This window comes from Globicephala melas, chromosome 16, assembly GCF_963455315.2.
Source record: "Globicephala melas chromosome 16, mGloMel1.2, whole genome shotgun sequence".
Lineage (NCBI taxonomy): Eukaryota > Metazoa > Chordata > Mammalia > Artiodactyla > Delphinidae > Globicephala > Globicephala melas.
Genome location: NC_083329.1, coordinates 50,654,159 through 50,669,529, shown reverse-complemented (window position 1 = coordinate 50,669,529; position 15,371 = coordinate 50,654,159). Strand labels below are relative to the sequence as shown.

The window sequence follows — 15,371 nt, the reverse complement described above, 5'->3', positions numbered from 1 at the left end:
GCGGAGCCAAAGGGAACATAGCAACAAAATGTAGTGTGGTGTCCTGGATGCGATCCTGAAATAGAAAAGGTAAAAACTAAGGAAATCTAAATAAACTATGAATTTTAGTTAATAACAGTGTATCAATATTGCCTTATTAATTATAATTAATATCATACTAATATAAAGGAAACTGACTGCAAGATATATGAGAATCCTCTGTACTATCTTCTCAACTTTTCTATAAATCTAAAACTCTTCTAAAAATAGTCTATTTAAGATAGCTAGTGGGAAGCAGATGCATAGCACAGGAAGATCATCTCAGTGCTTTGTGTCCACCTAGAGGGGTGAGATAGCGCCGGTGGGAGGGAGACACGAGAGGGAAGAGATATGGGGATGTATGTGTATGTATAGCTGATTCACTTTGTTATACAGCAGCAACTAACACACCATTGTAAAACAATTATACTTGAATACAGATTTTTTTTAAAAAAGCCAATTAGATAGATAGATAGATAAATAAATAAATAAAAGTCTGTTTAGAAAAGGAAATGTGACCAATTTCCACACTAAGGGAAAGCCTCATACACTCAAAATACTTCAATATCAGAGAAGAGCACTGTAATTTCTGACACCAGTTTTACAAAATATATCCCAACCGCACTGAAGAATTTAAATAGAGTACATTCTACTAAATATTTCCAGAATTCAAGGTACTTATACATAGGAGAAAGCTTTAAAAACAGAAGGTTCATGATCCTGCATATTTTTAAGAAGAGAGAGAGAGAAACAAAGATTACCAAGAATAATTTATTGAAATAGCTGATTTCTTGAATTATGAAAGAATATTCCTTCCCTCAGAATTTCTCCAGGTCTATATAATCCACGGGCACACAGAACTTTAGGTAAAGTAACATGAGCACCCTAGTTATCCAACAATATGTTTCACAGAGCAGACAAGTGGAGAGAGGAAGTGGATGGTTCAAAATTGAATCAATTTACTTACAAACATAACCCTCAAAATATCTGTGAGATTGTCTTAAGGCAAAAGAATCAGATTGAACAACTGATTCTGTTAACCATGGCATGTTAAGCAAATCACAGAGCTACCAGGAATGATGTCTTTGGGTTATCATCCAGATGCTATGATATACAGGTGGAAAAAATAGCCACCCAAAAGGCGATTTAGGTGCTCACTTGGCAGTACGTACATTAAAATTGGAACAATACAGAGATAAGCATGGTCCTTACACAAAGACGACATGAAAATTCTTGAAGCAACTCATATTTTGGAGAAACGAGAGTTATTGTTTAGTGGGTATGAAATTTCTGTTTGGGATGATGAAAAAGTTCTGAAGATGGATGTTGGTGATGGTTGCATAACAATGTGAATGAATTTAATGCCACTAGACTATACACTTAAGGACGGTTCAAATAACAAATTTTATGGTATATATTTTTTATCATAATTTTAAAAAAGGATCTGGGAAATACCAGAAAGGTCCAATTTCTCTCTAAACGGCTCTCCTAACTTAATTCCAGGGCTGTGAAATTTTTGTTTGTATAATTTTTCTTGAGTTAAAGAACCATATAGCCAGTCTGCTATTCTTTTATTAAATTTATTACAATTGTTGATTTACATGCAGTTGTAAAAAATAATATAAAGATGCCATTATACATTATCCAGTTCCCCCAATAATAATAACATCTTGCAAAACTATAGTACAATACAATAACCAGGATACTGAAATTTATAGTCAAATTACAGGACATTTCCATCTCACAAGGATCCCTCAGTTTGCCCTTTTATAACCTAATCCATTTCCCCCTTGCCCCTACCCTCTCCTTAACTGTTGGCAACCACTAATCTATCTTCCATTTCTATAATTCTGTCATATCAAGAATGTTATATAAGTAGAATCATACAGTATGGAAGTTTGGGGAATTGGCTTTTTTTATACTCAGCATAATTCTTTAGAGATTCATCCCCATTGTTGTGTGCATCAGCATTTTGTTCCTTTTTATTGCTGAGTAGTAGCAGTCTATGATATGTGGGTATAACAGTTTGTTTAACTATTCACCTATTGAAGGACATCGGACATCTGAATTGTTTCCAGTTTGGGGCTATTACAAATAAAGCTGCTAAAAACATTCCCGCACAGGTGTTTGTGTAAGCAAAGTTTCCATTTTTCTAGGATAAATGGGTAGCAGTGCACTTGCTGGGTCATATGGTAGTTAGGTGTTTAGTTTTATAAGAAACTGTCAAACTGTTTTCCAAACTAGCTGTACTTTTTACATTCCCAGAAGCAATGTATGAATTAGTTTCTCCACATCCTTGTCAGTGTCGGTGTTGTCACTTTTTAAAAAAATTATTTTGGGCATTCTGATAGATGTGTAGTGATATCCTTGTGGTTTTAATTGTCATTTTCCTAATGGCTAATGATGTGGAACATCTTTTCATATGTCATCTTTACATTCTTCAGTGCAATGTGTCTTATTTTGCCCATTTTCTAATTGAATATTTTTTTATTTTTGTTGAGCAGTAAGAGTTCTTTGTCTAGATACTCTTGGATATGCTGTATATTTTGTTTGTAAATATTTTCTCCACACTGTAGCTTGTCTCTCTATCCTCCTAACTGAATATTTCATAGAGAAAAAGTTTTTTAATTTTGATAAAGTCTAATTTATCAGTATTTCCTTTTATGGATTATGTTGCTACTATGAAGTCTAAAAAATTTTTGCCTCACTCTAGAACTTGATAACTTTTTTCTGGAAGTTTTATATTTTTGCATTTAATGTATAAGCTCATGATCAATTTTGAATTAATGTTGTATAAGGTATGAGACTTACATAAAGGTTTATTTTTATGCCTATAGATGTCCAACTCCTCTAGCACCGCTTGTGGAAAAGGCTGTCTTTTCTCCATTGAATTGCTTTTGCACTTTTGCCAAAAATCAATCAGGCATATTTATATGGGTATATTTCTGCTTTCCTATTCTATTTCATTAGCTATGAACCTATCCCTTCACCGATAGCACAGAGTCTCGATTACTATAGCTATATAATGTCTTGAAATTGAGGACACAGATTTCTTTCAAAATTGTTTTATTCTAGTTCCTTTTTCTTTCCATATAAATGTTAAATTCTCTGTCTATATCTACAAAAATATTGTTGGGATTTGACAGGAATTGCATTAAACTCATATTAATTAGGAAAGAATTGGTATCTTTAATATACTGCATTTTCCAACCCATGAACATGATATGATTTCTTTGATTTCTTTCTTCACCATTTTCCAATTTTCAGCACACAAGCCCTAAACATGTTTGATAGATTTACATCAAAGTATTTAATTTTTTGAGCAATATTGTATGGTATTGTATTTTTAATTTTGATGTCCCAATGTTCATTGCTAATATATATATAATCACATATCAGTTCTGGAAATGTTATCATAGATTCCTTGGAATTTTCTATGTAGAAAATCATGTCATATGCAAATAAGGACAGTTTTATTTTTTCCCTCTACAGTCTATATGCTTTTATTTCTTTTTCTTGCCTTATTGAACAGTCTACAACACCCAGCATTATGTTGAGTCAGAGTGTGAAAGAGACTTCTTTGCCTTATTCTCTGTCTTACGGGTAAAGCACTCACTCTTTCATCATGATGTATAATATTAGATGTAGGTATTTTACAGATGCTCTTTATCAAGTGGATGAAATTCTCCTCTATTCCTATTTTTCTGAGTTTTTAAAAGAATAAGTGTTGAATTTTGTCAAATGCTTTTTCTGCATCAAATTATATAATTATGTAATATTTCTTCTTTAGCCTGTTAATATGATGGATTACACTATATATATAGATAGATAGATAGATATAGATATATATACTATTTGCTAATATTTTGTTAGAGATTTTTGTGACTGTATCTTAAGGAATATTGATCTTTGTGGGGTTTTCTTTTTTTTTTTTTGGTACTATTTTGGTATCAAGGTAATAGTAACTTCATAAAATTAATTGGGAAGTGTTCCTTCCTCTTCTATTTTCTGGAAGAGGTTGTATAGTATTGGTGTTAATTCTTCTTTAAACATTTGGTAGAATTATCAATGAAATCATCTAGTTCTGGATATTTCTTTGGGGGAATTCTTTTCATTACAAACTCAATTTCCTTAATACTTATAGGGCTCTCTAATTTTTCTATATTGGGTAGATTATGATAGCTGTATTTTTGAGGAATTAAACTATTTCATTTAAGATACCAAATTTGTGTGTGCACAGTTATTCATAATAATCCTTAATTATCCTTTTGATATATGGAGGAACTGTAGTGATATCTCCTGTCATTTCTGACATTGGTATTGACCTTTCAGGTCAATAAAAAGAACCATATCTGCTGACACCCAAGAATGAGAGGGGTTCCTTGTTAGTGTTGACAGGGGTGAGAGTTCTGGCTCCCCTCTAGGCAGGACTGATATCTCCTTGGGAGGGTTAGGAGAGTCCCTTACTGCTTCCTGTGTGGCCTCCACTGAGACAGGGGAAGAAGAATGGCTTTATCACCTCTGGGCAGTGGGAAAAGTTATAATGCTCCACTAGGCCCTTTTAGCAACTCTTAAGCAGGGAGGGGGAGGGATGCCTTGTTTAAAAGAAATCTTAAATGTCACTAATACATTAGTCTTACTCGGAATTAAATGAGCCATTTCTAATAAGGGGCCTGTTTCTTTCCAGCTGAGCAATCCTGGGCTCTTCCTCTGTGAGTGAGGCCAATAGTCCTTACCCTGCCAAACTCACAGGGGTGTTATAAACTCAACAGATTTTATACTTTCATTATATATTTCTATGACAACAGATTCTATTATCATATGAACATAAAACGGTATGTTTATACTGTATAACCCTTACAATTATTTTGTGGACTATTTCTGGTGCCATTTTCCTCCATTTCCTTTATTCTTAGGAATACTCCTTGAAAAACAAAACAAATAATCTTGTCAGATATACAGGTAAAGATGTACATCTAATAGAAAAGGCCCTTAACATTTATTTTACATCTAAGTAAGTACTGAGTATTCCAGAGTGAACTTAGGGTGGGGAACTGATTCTCCTGACCCACAAATCCTGATGCCAAAAGTCTTTTCCAGACTAGGTAGATGAGATATGGTAATACATCCTTCCACTGTTTGCTTCTCCTGGGACTTCAATGCACATGCTGAATGGTGAAACCAGCTAGAAACTCCCTTTCAGCTTTACACAGAGTTAAAACTGAGACTATAATAGTATTACCTGATAGGGCAATTGTGAATATTGAATGAGTGAAGGGCCTAGAATGGTGTTTGAGTAAGTGCTCACAGAGTATAAATTCGGATCACCATCCTCTGCAACAGCAGCGACGCTCTTACTCAGATGGCTTGGGCTAGGGCTGCCTAATTGCCCAGGATCAAGTAGTAAATCTTATGTTTTACTTTTACCCAAGACTCTCAGGAACAGGAGAATCCCAAGAGCTTTCTCAAGTAGCACCAAGGGAAGCCCCCTTTAACTCCATTTATTGGCTCTTATGATCATGTCTCTCTTCTATCACCTATGTTTCTCTTGGCCAAAGAATCCCTTCCCGTATCCTATATCTATGAAAGTTACCAGTGATTTGATTACCATTTTTCCCCCATTAGTCTAAAGAATATATCCTAGTGTTTCAAATGTGATAGTGCCAAAGAAATGGTAACACACTTTCCAAATATAACCTATGCCCACAAGTAATCAATTTTAGCAGACCCCTTTTCCTCCATGGAGAAGTGGTACACCTTGGAGTGGCTGCCTGGCTCATTCCCACACTCTGTAAAGGGTACCCAGTACAAGGGGAAACCCCAGGTGACTGTGTCTGTGCCACGTGACCTTTCCCCTTGAACAAGCAGGTATCTGGAGACTTTCTCTTACAGAAGCCCAAGCTTGACACAGCACAGACACCATGTCATGTGACGTGAGTCACACTTGTGGTAGTGCCAGGATAGAAAGTTTACGAACTTCTGCTGCTGAAGTTCCCAGAGCTGCCCTGATGCCTCCTTCGTGACTTAATATCCAGCTCTGTTGTGATTACACAAGACACTCCAGGATGCTTCCCATAACATCTCCTATTTTCCTCAAGCCAAACACAGTTGATTTCTATCAATTACAACCAAAAACTAACAAAAGGTAACACATCTAATCTTTTTGCCTGTGAGCCAAAAATAGTAGGGAATTCACTAGAGTATTAAATGAGGATGAAGACAAATTTCATCCACTTTACAATTTTGCTGAGGTCTGGCAATGTTTCAGCCTCTGGTGTAATCACTGACATTTGTGATGGAAAACAGAATTTAGGGATTTTTAATCCTATTTTCCCTCAGTTGGCTGTGAAGCTCTGTCCTTTGATTCACCTTCTTTGTAGTTTGCCATTAATTGTATCTTTTTGTTTTCCAATAAAGAAAATGGGCAATAAATAATTTTTCCAGGAAAGTGAGTACATTCATTTGTTAGTTTAGAAGTAATTATTGAAGAACTGGTATTAGATAGTAATTTGAGTTTATAAATTAATTTCAAGGACAATATTGGGTTGGACAAAAAGTTTGTGCGTATTTTTTCATGAGGTGTATGGAACGAACTTTTCAGCCAACCCAATATTACTTTCAATCCACATGAACTACTTATGGGATAAATATTGATAAAATGGGAATAGTAATAAATATTTGCTCATTAAGTTGAACATTTCATAATTAACTAGTATAAGTAAATTCAAACTTTTCAAACATTTACTAATAACCTGGAGACTCCTAGGAATTAGAAAGGTAGGGATGACAAAGAATGCAATTTCTAAAGTTAAGTTCAAAACTAAAAAAATAAATTCTAGTTATTTGATAGCCAGAAAAGGGGAGCGACGTTAAAAAAATATTTTTAAATGGCAAATTTGCCATAGGTATCTAGCTCCTCTTCCATCTCCTCAACCCTCTTCCCACTGAAATCATCCCAGGAATAAGAAAATAGGGAAAAGGCTGAAGCAGTAAAAGGTACACCTATAATACTAAGTGAAAGAAGCTAATCTGAAAAGTAAACATACTGTGTTATTGCAACTATGTGACATTCTGGAAAAGACAAAACTATGGAGATGGTAAAAAGATCAACAGTTGACCGAGGTTAAGGGAGTGGGAGGGATGAGGGAGCACAGAATATTTTCAGGGCAGTGAAACTACTCCGTATATGAGGGTGGGTACATGTCATCACAAATTTGTCCAAACCCATAGAATGTACAACACCAAGAGTCAACCCTGATGTAAACTACAGGCTTTAGTGGATAATGTTGTGTCAATGTAGGTTCATCAATTGCAACAAATGTACCACTCTGGACGATAATGGAGGAAGCTATTATGCATGAGTGGGGGCAGGGGGTATAGGGGAAATCTCTGTACCTTCCCCTCAGTTTTGCTGTGAACCTGAAACTGTTCTTAAAAATAAAGTCTATTTCAGGACTTCCCTGGTGGTCCAGTGGTTAAGACTCTGGGCTTCCACCGCAAGGGGCACGGGGTCGATACCTGGTTGCGGAACTCAGATCCCGCGTGCTGCACAGCGAGGCCAAAATAAAGTCTATTTTTTTTAATGGAACAAAAAGAAATAGGTGCACCTGAAAGCCAAAAACTTCAATGACATTTTGTTTCCTGCAGCATGAGTACTACCAGACTGCAGGTTAAAATTTAAAAAAAAAAAAAAAGGCAAAAAGTAAACTTATGATCCTCCTTTCCAATAAAGTAGCTCATCCTCATAGGAAGAAAGCTGAGAAAATCCTGATGAAACTCCATCCAAAAACAACCTCAATTTGGAGAGTCAGGCACTTAAGGAGAAGAGGAATCGGGGAAGTCCTTTCAGAATCCCTCCTACGTCCATGGATGCCCCAGGGTTCACACATACATGTCCCCAGTAGAAAACTCTCAGAGCATGGCTATCAGCATCACCTGGAGTTAAGCCAAAGTTACTAACTTTTATTGCCAAAAAAAAATTATTCCAGTTAAAAAATAAAACAAAATAAAATAAAATAAAACAAGAATGTCTAGACTCAATAATAGATGGGTATAAATGGCTCTGCCTTTCTCCATACCACACATTGACTGGTGAGTGGTCAATTGCCACAAAAACTAGTCCCCTTCTCCTCCCAGAATGTGAGTGAAACTTCTCAGCAACTTCAGTCAAAAGCCCGGTGAAACATGTCCTAATGATAGAGATGCCAAAAAAAGGGAAGGGTGCTATGGATTTGACAAAGCAACAGGGCTCTCTTTCTAAAACGTCATCAGAATGAACATTCACATTACCATTAATTTGGCTAGTTAGGCTTTTGTTTTCTTCAGCATACTAGGTCCAAGGAAGTTACATCTGGCAAGGGCCACTGCAATAAATACAAATGCTTTAGTTCACTTGAGTTCCCGTTAATATTCTTTGGTTATTCATTCAGCTGTGGCTCTAATGCAGTTGTCCCGGTAAGGAACTGTTATTAAAAACCTGCTAATTAAATCACTTTGATTTTAAAGTGTATTAATTCAATATTCAACAAATGTTTGTTTGTTTGTTTTTACTGCAAATCATATACCAGGGGATACATGGGGACATAATAAGCAAAAAACAGAACGAACTATAGGAGAAACATATACACATGAAACAACCACATAAACATGCACTTACAAAGTACGACATAGCCTGTGATGGAAAATGAAAGAGTCTGCTAGGAGGACCAGGTCTGGAGGTCAGGGAAGGCTAGTGCTGAGATCTAAAGGATGATCTGCAGGCAGCTGCTATATGTGCACCACAGTAGGTTAGCTCTTCTCTGTGAAGCTGAACAAGACACAGTGCTGGGCCCTAAAGCTCATGAGACGCATTTGTCCTGGACCTTGAAGAATGAAAAGACTTTTGATATGGGGATGTATATATACATGTAGCTGATTCACTTCATTACACACCAGAAACTAACACACCATTGTACAGCAATTATACTCCAATAAAGATGTTAAAAAAATGCAATAAATATAATATTTCACATTTTTCAATATAAATAATTGTAGTTTCTTAAAAAAAAAAAAAGAATGAAAGACTTTCAAGGATATAGAACAAAGGAAGGAGATTCCAAACTGAGGGAACCAGGGAGGATTTTTCCACTTTCTAACATAGTATCTTCTAAATACAAAGGAGTAGGAGACATCTAGCACCCATCAGATAGAGAAAATCCTTTCCATATTACTTATCAATTAATTTCTAAAAGTCCTCCCTAGACTCGTCCAACTATGTACTGAAAATGCCTACCTGGGGCACAGCCAAGTTCAGGGCTCACTCACCCATGTGCTTTGCCCTCTCAAACTAAAATACTTTTATTCTGCCTTTCACAGAAACAAGCAAAGCAAAGGTTCCTGAAGAGATGGTGCTCTTGACCAGCTGGGGGACCCAGAAGACCATAACAGAATCCATCCCTGCCCTCCCTTACCTAAGGTTAGGATTTTCACAGAAAGAGGGGGATTACCACAGGGCTGCTTCCACCAGCAGACCCATCCATTGTTCACAGGCTTTAATTTTAAACTCCATTTCCTTTCAGTTTCAGCCCTGAAGTCAGCTATATGTCCCACAGTGTTACATAAAGAGGCCATTATGGCAGAATTAATTCAGCCTTACCAAAGGACTGTTCTTGAAGGCTGTCTTAATCCTGATCCATTTTACTAATTCCTTCCATGGCCTGATACATGGGAGCTATGAACCTACCGAGAACAACTATTGATGAGGGAAGTTCTGTTCTGAGTATAACTTGCATCCTCTTGTTTGTTTCATATATAATCACTCCAAAAAAGAAGCCTGTAAATGAACTAAACAGTTCTACATCAGATTCAATGTTATGCTCTGTATAGCCAAGTGGGATCTCAAACACCTTGATGGTAATCAATTTTCTTTCACTTCAGATTAGATGTAGAAAGAACAGAAGTTTCCCCACTTCACAGTAGTTGTGGTGCATGGGCTTAGTTGCTCCGCAGTATGTGGGATCTTCCCGGACCAGGGCTCGAACCTGTGTCTCCTTCATTGGCAGGCAGATTCTTAACCACTGCACCACCAGGGCATCTAGTTTAAAAGGTGTTAATTGTGTAGCAGCAGATTACAACCTAAAGAGGCATAGAAAAGGGAGCATTTGAAAAGCTACAGGGTGATTACATTGGTGAAAAGTGTCCAGGTAAATAGCATTTCTCTGTCCAGGAAACATGTCTGCATCTGTCACTCAATCTCTATTTATCACTCAGGGTAGGGAAATAGGGCACAAACACTATTTAAATAAAGTGAATCCATTGGTAAATGTGGGTGCTGAGTGGAAGGACGTTTTTGCTATTAATTACTGGATGTTTTCCATTAATATCTCCCTAAAAATTGCCATTTGGGAAGAGAAGAAAGAGCATAAAATTAGGATTTAGGCAGACCTGGGTTTGAATCCTGACACTTTTGTATATAGTTGAGTGACTTTGGGAAATTACATAGATTTTCTCACTGTGATAATAAACAACCTCAGGAGTTCAGGTCCAGACAATGGGACATTAACCCATTTCTTCCCGCGCCTCCCTGCTAAACAAAACTATAAGCCTTAATATAGTCCAAACAATAACCAAAGGAAAACTGTGATAGGTAGTTGAGAAGAAGGCAAGCTGTTTGGGACCCCAAGATTCAAGGAACAGCACAACAGCAGGGCATTGTGCAACCTACACACATCAGAAGAAGGCAACCCGAGTGCTGTATTTCACGATCTCCAACCTAGCAAGAGAAATCAGTCCAGATGGGCTCTTCCTCCCGCAGACTGACGGGAGTCCCTTTGACAACAGGTGAAACCAACACCATCAGCAAAAGGGATCAACTGGGACCACAATCAAAAATAAGCAGCTGGAGTAACACTCTTCTTCAACAAGCCTGAGGACTCCACTTTTCCTCAAAGAGATACCAAGGTGGACAGGCAGAATCAGACTAAAGAATCCCAACTATAACAAGTGGCCTAGTGTGGTAAGCCTTCTTGGTCTGTACATTCTATAGTTGCTCTTCACCTGTCTAGAGACACCTGTGCAGCGTGGGGGAAAGGCCTAAGAGAGGACAGGTAGAGGGATTCACTCTGCACCCATCCTCCAACAAGAGACACCTAGCAGCTGGGCCTGGGAAAACTCCTTTCACCCCTCAGACAGTGCAAGCAGGACGAGCAGGAGCCCCATAGGCAGCAGATAAACCAAGAAAACCAAAAGATTCTGAAAATTAAACTGCCCCTGGAACCACAGCACATACGAGGGACCTGAATGCTAAAACTAAACATGGTGACTGCATGCAAAAATAAAAGATACAAATAAGACCAAGAGTCTCCTAACACACTAGACAAAGTGCCCAAGGCACAATCAAAACTTTTACTCGTCCTACAAAGAACCAAGAACATCACAACTTGAATGAGAAGTCAATTAACTGCTGCCAATACCAAGATGACTGCGTTGATGGACGATCAGACAGGGATTTTAAATCAGCCGTCACAAAAACGCTCCAATCGCCAATTAGGAATTCTCTCCGAACAAACAGAAGAAAGAAATCTCAGCAAAGAACTAGAAAAGATTTTAAAGCAAATGGAAATCATAGAATTGAAAAATACAGTAACACAATTAAACTCAACCCCTGGATTTCGTGGGGATTTGTGTTTTGTTTTAAAGAAGATGCTGCATGTCAGATGCACAGCACGGTCCCTTCACAGAACAAAAACCCAGTGAACCTTAGAATAGTTCCTTTTAAGTATATCCTACAATTTTTGACACCAAGACATGCTATATTCTTGTAACTAATCACAAACTGAATTGAAGGAATCATTTCAACATCAACCCAAGCAAAACGTTTCTCCTAAACTATGCCCCTTATTACTTTCTGCAGGTAACAAAATTAATCAATCAGCAAATAACTATTAAGCAAATTTGTAGGATTTTATTCATTCTTAAATTCATGATTTGATACTATCATTAATGATCTTTGGGGTACCAACTCCCTCATTCTATAAAAATAGGAGCAGGGACTCTAGTCTTATATACCCATCATGGTTACCATGGAGAAACTCATTGTCCAAGCTTTCATGGTTCATTCGGAGCCAGATGTCCCCCTGCCCAACTCCCCCTCTGCCTCCCACCCTCCCCACCAATTGCAAACAAGTGTCATTTAGTGAGGCTTGAAAGCCATTGGCTCTCAGTATCCTGTGCAGTAGCCCTGGCAGCCACATTCTCCCATAGATGCTGATACCTCTCTAGCACGGCATGTGAATGGGACAGGGTCTCAAATATAGACAGCACACAAATCCCTGTCATCTTCCAAGTATTAGAAAAAAACAGCCTTATCCCAGTGAAGCCAAGCCAGCTCTTCTTCCTTAGTGGCCAGCATTTTCTGTGAGCCTGAAATCCCAAATCCGAAGTCTGAGTAGCTTATCTGACATTTTTGGACTTAACACTACGATAATCCTAAAGGGGATGAGGGATCAGGCTCTGCCATCTGATAGCAGATAGTGGTGAAACAGCTAATTGTATTATATCCACGATCATTTAAACTAAAGTGCCTAGTGAAGGCAAAATCTGGAGAGACTGAATAGCTATCGCCACAGATCAGTATGAGAGGCATTAAAAAAATCAAATATTATGGGGTGGAATGGTTATTATTAGAAGCATTAGATATGTTTATAAAGGAGAAGAGTCTAGAAATAATTCTCAACTCAAGGCACACACTGAAAATTTGGGGCTTCTCATGAGTATGCTCCGAAAGTAACGTTAACAGGACGGAAAGAGCTGACATTAAACTAAGAGTTTCAAAAAGAGGGTTGAAAATTACAATATCAGTTAAATCTACAACTTTGTCAGGTCTTCTGCGTGGAAATTAGTATTTTAGTTGGCAAAGTGTGGAATCCTAAAAATCAGAATGAGGACGTGGTACAGTATCACTCAATCCAGAGGACTCAAAGCCCCTCTGCCATCCCTGTCTGATGAGTTCTTACTGACATTCCTAAAGGGCCTGTCAACATCCTCACTCATGGAGTTGTTTTCATGGCTTCGTGTTGTATGCCCTACGTCTTCTCATTCCATCCTAATGTCCTTCAGTGTTTGCAAACCTAGACACAGAGTCAGATGTCAGCATTCCCCAAGGGCCAGTAGCCATGTCAGACCTAAGAGAGAAAACTTATCCTCCAAAATAACTGAAGGGCTTTGTTTATCACTACATGCAAAATTCTAGAAATACGTACAGGAATGGATTCTGAAAATGCCAGGCCAAGAAAAATTAGCACAACTTTAAATTTCACTTAGTATATCTGTTATGTACTTTGAAGCATTTCTGAATTCAGTGTGTTAGCACAAGCAACCAATTGGTTGCTTGGTTGATTAACTGCAATATGGGTTCAACAAAGGCCTGCACTGACTGAAGTTAAGATGCCAGCAACTTCTTAATGTGCTATTAAAGAAGGACTACAGGGACTTAGGGAGATAATAAATATTGGAGTGGATTTAACATGTGCAAAATCCCCTGTCCAAACCAAGCTCTTCTCTCAAGGTCAGGGATGCTGGTAGGAGCTACTGTGTCTGAAACAGTTTCCTAATTTCAGTGGGAATAGAACAATCATGAATGGCCGAGGCCAGGCAGTAGTTTACCAGAGTCGGGGGAGTAGAGGGGCTAAAAATGCAGGATTAGGGATCAGAATGATCTGCTGTGAAATGACCTTTGTGGGGAATGACAAATAAATGGGCATCCTACTAAGTTCCTTATGTAAGTAGGGCAAAAACAAAACAAACAAAAGTCTTATGAACCTAGGGCAATCAAAAGAGAGTCATAATCCTTGATCTAATACCCCAATCTGAGCCAGTTAAAAGAAAAAAAATCCCAGGGTTTATTGAATAAAGAGGAGGCTGGGTAATCTTGAAAAAGGTTCTCCAACAACATCAGCAGCAAGAACTCTGAATCTTACTCTCAGATTCTCATAAAGGGACCTGTGGCCATTTTCCAGGGTAACTGTGCAGTGGGGAAAAGGAAATATTCACACTCTTCAGAATTTATTAAACTCTAGTACCTGGGGCGACACTTATTCTCTGGGGCCCTTAATAGCACTGCTTTCCACCATTCAGAATATGAACCTGGATCTATTGTTCTTTATTATTCCATTCTAAAAGCCTCTATATATATGCTATTATAGAACCAGTAAGATCCTATACATAAGTCAGGTACGGAGTAGTACTTACTGGGAATGGCTATTCTCAACTGCTAGTAAAACCCACAAATTAGCTTCTTGACATGTAAAGTAAAGGCCAGATAGAAGTGTCTGACCATAATTTATCAAATTCAAAGTCACATCCCAGGGGACCTGCAGAAACGTGTCCCACCGTTGTAAAGCTGGGAGGTAATGATCCAGGTTGCTCCACAAAAGGGACGGGTCATAAAGAATAACAGTACAAACCCTTACCAGATGGGACTATAACCGGAGCTACCTGTTTTAAATGTGGACTATTTTCCAGAGCACAACAATATAATTCCTGGATCCTGATATTCAGTTATGGATCGAGAAGATACTTTTCCCTATCACAATTGCAAGGGAACACCATGCAATAGCGATTCTCACTTTCTCTATGACCCAGCACCTGGCAAGAAACTGATGGCATACTCAAAATGAGTAGTTAAAGATGGTTTACTGACTGCATTATTTCCAAAGGTCTAAACAGGGTTAAGGGACACCAAGGAGGGATGTTGAAGTAGCCTTAACAACAGCAGGAAGCCATTATCTACCCCGGACCTGAGGGAGCAAATGGAGGGAGAGATTAATAGGACCTGTGGTTGCATGAGGGGGGCGTTCAATGAAGATGTGGTCTTCAGTAGTGTAATGCAGCCATGACCAATTGAAGATCTGGTGAGAGAGAGCCGGGAGAAAATAACACCCCGATCTCTTTCCTCCCAACCTTCAATATCCTGCCAGTACTTTCTAGTAGATAAATCCAGCTGGAATCCAGACAGCAATGGAGCCTTAGAGCTCAACCTCAGAGGACACAGATCAGGGTGGAGAAGGATAGAAATTCTATTTACAAAGAACAATAGGAGAAAATTCATCACACTTGTCCACTGTAATGAGGGCATCTTGTGAAGTGACTGAGCAGGAAGTAGCACACATCCTATATCACATGGCAAGATTCACACAAGCCAGAGAGCAGGAAACACAGTCTACAACAGCACAAGGCGACCACCTCAGCCAGAGGTGCAGTGTCTAGTGATATGGGACATATCTGAGTACACTTTTGAAAGTAAAAGACAAGTTGCTACACATACACTGCAATCTGTGTCACAAAGGAAGTGACATAATGGTCGGTGAGCCCAGTTT

At 38.3% G+C, this 15,371-nt stretch overlaps 1 non-coding gene across 1 annotated transcript; it reads left to right on the top strand.

Moving 5' to 3' along the window:
- The first annotated feature begins 1,168 nt into the window (after positions 1 to 1,168).
- Positions 1,169 to 1,271, top strand: LOC115856497 (U6 spliceosomal RNA). Its single transcript, XR_004040869.1, has one exon. It is a non-coding gene; the product is annotated as a U6 spliceosomal RNA (small nuclear RNA).
- The last annotated feature ends 14,100 nt before the right edge of the window (positions 1,272 to 15,371 follow it).